We start from the raw sequence: 8,085 nt of genomic DNA, 5'->3' as shown, positions 1-8,085 counted from the left end.
AAGCTTTTTACCTGTCTAATTTTTTATTACTTATTTGCTATCACAGTGCCAATAACTTTGTCTAATCAGATTTTACTAGAATTGATTTTGAACTTTCTCTTCAAAATAGATAAGCGATTTTCTGTTTTATTTTTCAACTTTTCACTTAGCTAATTTTTGGTCGGCTACTTGTATTTGCATTTTAAACACTATTGTCTATCTAGATTTTACTAAAATTGATTTTATATTTTATTTTCAAAATAGATCAAAGTCGAGGTCCTAATTTGTTTTTAAACTTTTGCCTTTCTAATTTTTGGTTACTTACTTGTGATCACAATGTAACCAACTTTGCCTAATTCGATTTTAGTAAAATAGGTTTTAAATTTTTCATTGAAAATAGCTATTGATCTAGATCAGTCGCATTTCCGCTTTACTTTACATCTAATTTTGGGTTGCCTACTTGTATTTGCTTTTTTAGATAATATTGCCTAACTAGATTTTACTACCATTGATTTTAAATTTTATTTTCAAAATAGACCAAAGTCGGATTCCTACTCTATATTTAAGCTTTTACCTGTCTACTTTTGGTTACTTGCTTGTGACAGCATTGTAAATAATATTGTCTAACTGGATTTTAGTGAATTTATTTTAGATTTTATTTTCAAAGTAGAGAGATCCCAGTCGAATTCCTACTTTATTTTAGACTTTTACCTGTCTACTTTTTGGTTACTTTCTTGTGATCACAGCGTAGATATCTTAGCCTAATTAGGTTTTACTAAAATTGATTTTGAATTTTATTCAGTTGCAATTCTGCTTTATTTTACAATTTTCTAATAATTTTTTTTTTTATTTGGTAGCCTACTTGTATTTGCTTTTAAATAGTATTGCCTAACTACATTTTATTATAATTAATTTTGAATTTTATTTCCAAAATAGATCAAAGCCGAATTCCTACTCTATATTTAAGCTTTTACCTGTCCAATTTTTGGTTACCTGCTTGCAGTCGCAATGTAAATAACTTTGTCTAATCAGATTTTACTAAAATTGATTTTAAACTTTCTCTTCAAAATAGATCAGTCGACTTACTGTTGTATTTTACAACATCTCACCTAGCTAATTTTTGGTAGCCTACTTGTATTTGCATTTTAGGCACTATTGTGTATCTAGATTTTACTAAAAATTGGTTTTCAACTTTATTTTCAAAATAGATTTAAGTTGAAATCCCAATTTGTTTTTAACTTTTGCCTTCCTAATTTTTGGTTACTTACTTGTGATCACAGTGTAAATAACTTTGTCTAATCAGATTTTTCTAAAATCGATTTTAAAATTTCTCTTCAAAATAGATCAGTTGACTTACTGTTTTATTTTACAACTTCTCACCTAGCTAATTTTTGGTAGCCAACTTGTATCTGCTTTTTTTAAGATAATATTGCCCAACTAGATTTTACTACCATTGATTTTAAATTTTATTTTCAAAATAGATCAAAGTCGGGTTCCTACTCTATATTTAAGCTTTTTACCTGCCCATTTTTTGGTTACTTGCTTGTGACAGCATTGTAAATAATATTGTCTAACTGGATTTTAGTGAATTTATTTTAGATTTTATTTTCAAAGTAGAGAGATCCCAGTCGAATTCCTACTTTATTTTAGACTTTTACCTGTCTACTTTTTGGTTACTTTCTTGTGATCACAGCGTAGATATCTTTGCCTAATTAGGTTTTACTAAAATTGATTTTGAATTTTATTCAGTCGCAATTCTGCTTTATTTTACAATTTTCTAATAATTTTTTTTTTTATTTGGTAGCCTACTTGTATTTGCTTTTAAATAGTATTGCCTAACTACATTTTATTATAATTAATTTTGAATTTTATTTCCAAAATAGATCAAAGCCGAATTCCTACTCTATATTTAAGCTTTTACCTGTCCAATTTTTGGTTACCTACTTGCAGTCGCAATGTAAATAACTTTGTCTAATCAGATTTTACTAAAATTGATTTTAAACTTTCTCTTCAAAATAGATCAGTCGACTTACTGTTGTATTTTACAACATCTCACCTAGCTAATTTTTGGTAGCCTACTTGTATTTGCATTTTAGGCACTATTGTGTATCTAGATTTTACTAAAAATTGGTTTTCAACTTTATTTTCAAAATAGATTAAAGTTGAAATCCCAATTTGTTTTTAACTTTTGCCTTCCTAATTTTTGGTTACTTACTTGTGATCACAGTGTAAATAACTTTGTCTAATCAGATTTTTCTAAAATCGATTATAAAATTTCTCTTCAAAATAGATCAGTTGACTTACTGTTTTATTTTACAACTTCTCACCTAGCTAATTTTTGGTAGCCTACTTGTATTTGCTTTTTTAGATAATATTGCCTAACTAGATTTTACTACCATTGATTTTAAATTTTATTTTCAAAATAGACCAAAGTCGGATTCCTACTCTATATTTAAGCTTTTACCTGTCTACTTTTGGTTACTTGCTTGTGACAGCATTGTAAATAATATTGTCTAACTGGATTTTAGTGAATTTATTTTAGATTTTATTTTCAAAGTAGAGAGATCCCAGTCGAATTCCTACTTTATTTTAGACTTTTACCTGTCTACTTTTTGGTTACTTTCTTGTGATCACAGCGTAGATATCTTTGCCTAATTAGGTTTTACTAAAATTGATTTTGAATTTTATTCAGTCGCAATTCTGCTTTATTTTACAATTTTCTAATAATTTTTTTTTTTATTTGGTAGCCTACTTGTATTTGCTTTTAAATAGTATTGCCTAACTACATTTTATTATAATTAATTTTGAATTTTATTTCCAAAATAGATCAAAGCCGAATTCCTACTCTATATTTAAGTTTTTACCTGTCCAATTTTTGGTTACCTACTTGCAGTCGCAATGTAAATAACTTTGTCTAATCAGATTTTACTAAAATTGATTTTAAACTTTCTCTTCAAAATAGATCAGTCGACTTACTGTTGTATTTTACAACATCTCACCTAGCTAATTTTTGGTAGCCTACTTGTATTTGCATTTTAGGCACTATTGTGTATCTAGATTTTACTAAAAATTGGTTTTCAACTTTATTTTCAAAATAGATTAAAGTTGAAATCCCAATTTGTTTTTAACTTTTGCCTTCCTAATTTTTGGTTACTTACTTGTGATCACAGTGTAAATAACTTTGTCTAATCAGATTTTTCTAAAATCGATTATAAAATTTCTCTTCAAAATAGATCAGTTGACTTACTGTTTTATTTTACAACTTCTCACCTAGCTAATTTTTGGTAGCCTACTTGTATTTGCTTTTTTAGATAATATTGCCTAACTAGATTTTACTACCATTGATTTTAAATTTTATTTTCAAAATAGACCAAAGTCGGATTCCTACTCTATATTTAAGCTTTTACGTGTCTACTTTTGGTTACTTGCTTGTGACAGCATTGTAAATAATATTGTCTAACTGGATTTTAGTGAATTTATTTTAGATTTTATTTTCAAAGTAGAGAGATCCCAGTCGAATTCCTACTTTATTTTAGACTTTTACCTGTCTACTTTTTGGTTACTTTCTTGTGATCACAGCGTAGATATCTTTGCCTAATTAGGTTTTACTAAAATTGATTTTGAATTTTATTCAGTCGCAATTCTGCTTTATTTTACAATTTTCTAATAATTTTTTTTTTATTTGGTAGCCTACTTGTATTTGCTTTTAAATAGTATTGCCTAACTACATATTATTATAATTAATTTTGAATTTTATTTCCAAAATAGATCAAAGCCGAATTCCTACTCTATATTTAAGCTTTTACCTGTCCAATTTTTGGTTACCTGCTTGCAGTCGCAATGTAAATAACTTTGTCTAATCAGATTTTACTAAAATTGATTTTAAACTTTCTCTTCAAAATAGATCAGTCGACTTACTGTTGTATTTTACAACATCTCACCTAGCTAATTTTTGGTAGCCTACTTGTATTTGCATTTTAGGCACTATTGTGTATCTAGATTTTACTAAAAATTGGTTTTCAACTTTATTTTCAAAATAGATTAAAGTTGAAATCCCAATTTGTTTTTAACTTTTGCCTTCCTAATTTTTGGTTACTTACTTGTGATCACAGTGTAAATAACTTTGTCTAATCAGATTTTTCTAAAATCGATTTTAAAATTTCTCTTCGAAATAGATCAGTCGAATTTCTGTTTTATTTTACAACTTTTACCTAGATAATTTTTTGGTATCCTACTTGTAGTTGCATTTTAAATACTATTGTCTAACTAGATTTTACTAAGGTTCATTTTAAATTTTATTTTCAAGATAGATCAAAGTCGATTTCCTACTCTATATTCAAGCTTTTTACCTGTCTAATTTTTTATTACTTATTTGCTATCACAGTGCCAATAACTTTGTCTAATCAGATTTTACTAGAATTGATTTTGAACTTTCTCTTCAAAATAGATAAGCGATTTTCTGTTTTATTTTTCCACTTTTCACTTAGCTAATTTTTGGTCGGCTACTTGTATTTGCATTTTAAACACTATTGTGTATCTAGATTTTACTAAAAATTGGTTTTCAACTTTATTTTCAAAATAGATTAAAGTTGAAATCCCAATTTGTTTTTAACTTTTGCCTTCCTAATTTTTGGTTACTTACTTGTGATCACAGTGTAAATAACTTTGTCTAATCAGATTTTTCTAAAATCGATTTTAAAATTTCTCTTCGAAACAGATCAGTCGAATTTCTGTTTTATTTTACAACTTTTACCTAGATAATTTTTTGGTATCCTACTTGTAGTTGCATTTTAAATACTATTGTCTAACTAGATTTTACTAAGGTTCATTTTAAATTTTATTTTCGAGATAGATCAAAGTCGATTTCCTACTCTATATTCAAGCTTTTTACCTGTCTAATTTTTTATTACTTATTTGCTATCACAGTGCCAATAACTTTGTCTAATCAGATTTTACTAGAATTGATTTTGAACTTTCTCTTCAAAATAGATAAGCGATTTTCTGTTTTATTTTACAACTTCTCACCTAGCTAATTTTTGGTAGCCAACTTGTATCTGCTTTTTTTAAGATAATATTGCCTAACTAGATTTTACTACCATTGATTTTAAATTTTATTTTCAAAATAGATCAAAGTCGGGTTCCTACTCTATATTTAAGCTTTTTACCTGCCCATTTTTTGGTTACTTGCTTCTGACAGCATTGTAAATAATATTGTCTAACTGGATTTTAGTGAATTTATTTTAGATTTTATTTTCAAAGTAGAGAGATCCCAGTCGAATTCCTACTTTATTTTAGACTTTTACCTGTCTACTTTTTGGTTACTTTCTTGTGATCACAGCGTAGATATCTTTGCCTAATTAGGTTTTACTAAAATTGATTTTGAATTTTATTCAGTCGCAATTCTGCTTTATTTTACAATTTTCTAATAATTTTTTTTTTTATTTGGTAGCCTACTTGTATTTGCTTTTAAATACTATTGTCTAACTAGATTTTATTATAATTAATTTTGAATTTTATTTCCAAAATAGATCAAAGCCGAATTCCTACTCTATATTTAAGCTTTTACCTGTCCAATTTTTGGTTACCTACTTGCAGTCGCAATGTAAATAACTTTGTCTAATCAGATTTTACTAAAATTGATTTTAAACTTTCTCTTCAAAATAGATCAGTCGACTTACTGTTGTATTTTACAACATCTCACCTAGCTAATTTTTGGTAGCCTACTTGTATTTGCATTTTAGGCACTATTGTGTATCTAGATTTTACTAAAAATTGGTTTTCAACTTTATTTTCAAAATAGATTAAAGTTGAAATCCCAATTTGTTTTTAACTTTTGCCTTCCTAATTTTTGGTTACTTACTTGTGATCACAGTGTAAATAACTTTGTCTAATCAGATTTTTCTAAAATCGATTTTAAAATTTCTCTTCAAAATAGATCAGTTGACTTACTGTTTTATTTTACAACTTCTCACCTAGCTAATTTTTGGTAGCCTACTTGTATTTGCTTTTTTAGATAATATTGCCTAACTAGATTTTACTACCATTGATTTTAAATTTTATTTTCAAAATAGACCAAAGTCGGATTCCTACTCTATACTTAAGCTTTTACCTGTCTACTTTTTGGTTACTTGCTTGTGACAGCATTGTAAATAATATTGTCTAACTGGATTTTAGTGAATTTATTTTAGATTTTATTTTCAAAGTAGAGAGATCCCAGTCGAATTCCTACTTTATTTTAGACTTTTACCTGTCTACTTTTTGGTTACTTTCTTGTGATCACAGCGTAGATATCTTTGCCTAATTAGGTTTTACTAAAATTGATTTTGAATTTTATTCAGTCGCAATTCTGCTTTATTTTACAATTTTCTAATAATTTTTTTTTTTATTTGGTAGACTACTTGTATTTGCTTTTAAATAGTATTGCCTAACTACATTTTATTATAATTAATTTTGAATTTTATTTCCAAAATAGATCAAAGCCGAATTCCTACTCTATATTTAAGCTTTTACCTGTCCAATTTTTGGTTACCTGCTTGCAGTCGCAATGTAAATAACTTTGTCTAATCAGATTTTACTAAAATTGATTTTAAACTTTCTCTTCAAAATAGATCAGTCGACTTACTGTTGTATTTTACAACATCTCACCTAGCTAATTTTTGGTAGCCTACTTGTATTTGCATTTTAGGCACTATTGTGTATCTAGATTTTACTAAAAATTGGTTTTCAACTTTATTTTCAAAATAGATTAAAGTTGAAATCCCAATTTGTTTTTAACTTTTGCCTTCCTAATTTTTGGTTACTTACTTGTGATCACAGTGTAAATAACTTTGTCTAATCAGATTTTTCTAAAATCGATTTTAAAATTTCTCTTCAAAATAGATCAGTTGACTTACTGTTTTATTTTACAACTTCTCACCTAGCTAATTTTTGGTAGCCTACTTGTATTTGCTTTTTTAGATAATATTGCCTAACTAGATTTTACTACCATTGATTTTAAATTTTATTTTCAAAATAGACCAAAGTCGGATTCCTACTCTATACTTAAGCTTTTACCTGTCTACTTTTTGGTTACTTGCTTGTGACAGCATTGTAAATAATATTGTCTAACTGGATTTTAGTGAATTTATTTTAGATTTTATTTTCAAAGTAGAGAGATCCCAGTCGAATTCCTACTTTATTTTAGACTTTTACCTGTCTACTTTTTGGTTACTTTCTTGTGATCACAGCGTAGATATCTTTGCCTAATTAGGTTTTACTAAAATTGATTTTGAATTTTATTCAGTCGCAATTCTGCTTTATTTTACAATTTTCTAATAATTTTTTTTTTTATTTGGTAGACTACTTGTATTTGCTTTTAAATAGTATTGCCTAACTACATTTTATTATAATTAATTTTGAATTTTATTTCCAAAATAGATCAAAGCCGAATTCCTACTCTATATTTAAGCTTTTACCTGTCCAATTTTTGGTTACCTGCTTGCAGTCGCAATGTAAATAACTTTGTCTAATCAGATTTTACTAAAATTGATTTTAAACTTTCTCTTCAAAATAGATCAGTCGACTTACTGTTGTATTTTACAACATCTCACCTAGCTAATTTTTGGTAGCCTACTTGTATTTGCATTTTAGGCACTATTGTGTATCTAGATTTTACTAAAAATTGGTTTTCAACTTTATTTTCAAAATAGATTAAAGTTGAAATCCCAATTTGTTTTTAACTTTTGCCTTCCTAATTTTTGGTTACTTACTTGTGATCACAGTGTAAATAACTTTGTCTAATCAGATTTTTCTAAAATCGATTTTAAAATTTCTCTTCAAAATAGATCAGTTGACTTACTGTTTTATTTTACAACTTCTCACCTAGCTAATTTTTGGTAGCCTACTTGTATTTGCTTTTTTAGATAATATTGCCTAACTAGATTTTACTACCATTGATTTTAAATTTTATTTTCAAAATAGACCAAAGTCGGATTCCTACTCTATACTTAAGCTTTTACCTGTCTACTTTTTGGTTACTTGCTTGTGACAGCATTGTAAATAATATTGTCTAACTGGATTTTAGTGAATTTATTTTAGATTTTATTTTCAAAGTAGAGAGATCCCAGT

Source organism: Lasioglossum baleicum, unplaced genomic scaffold (genome assembly GCF_051020765.1).
Source record: "Lasioglossum baleicum unplaced genomic scaffold, iyLasBale1 scaffold0057, whole genome shotgun sequence".
Lineage (NCBI taxonomy): Eukaryota > Metazoa > Arthropoda > Insecta > Hymenoptera > Halictidae > Lasioglossum > Lasioglossum baleicum.
Note: the sequence above shows the minus strand (reverse complement) of the source record.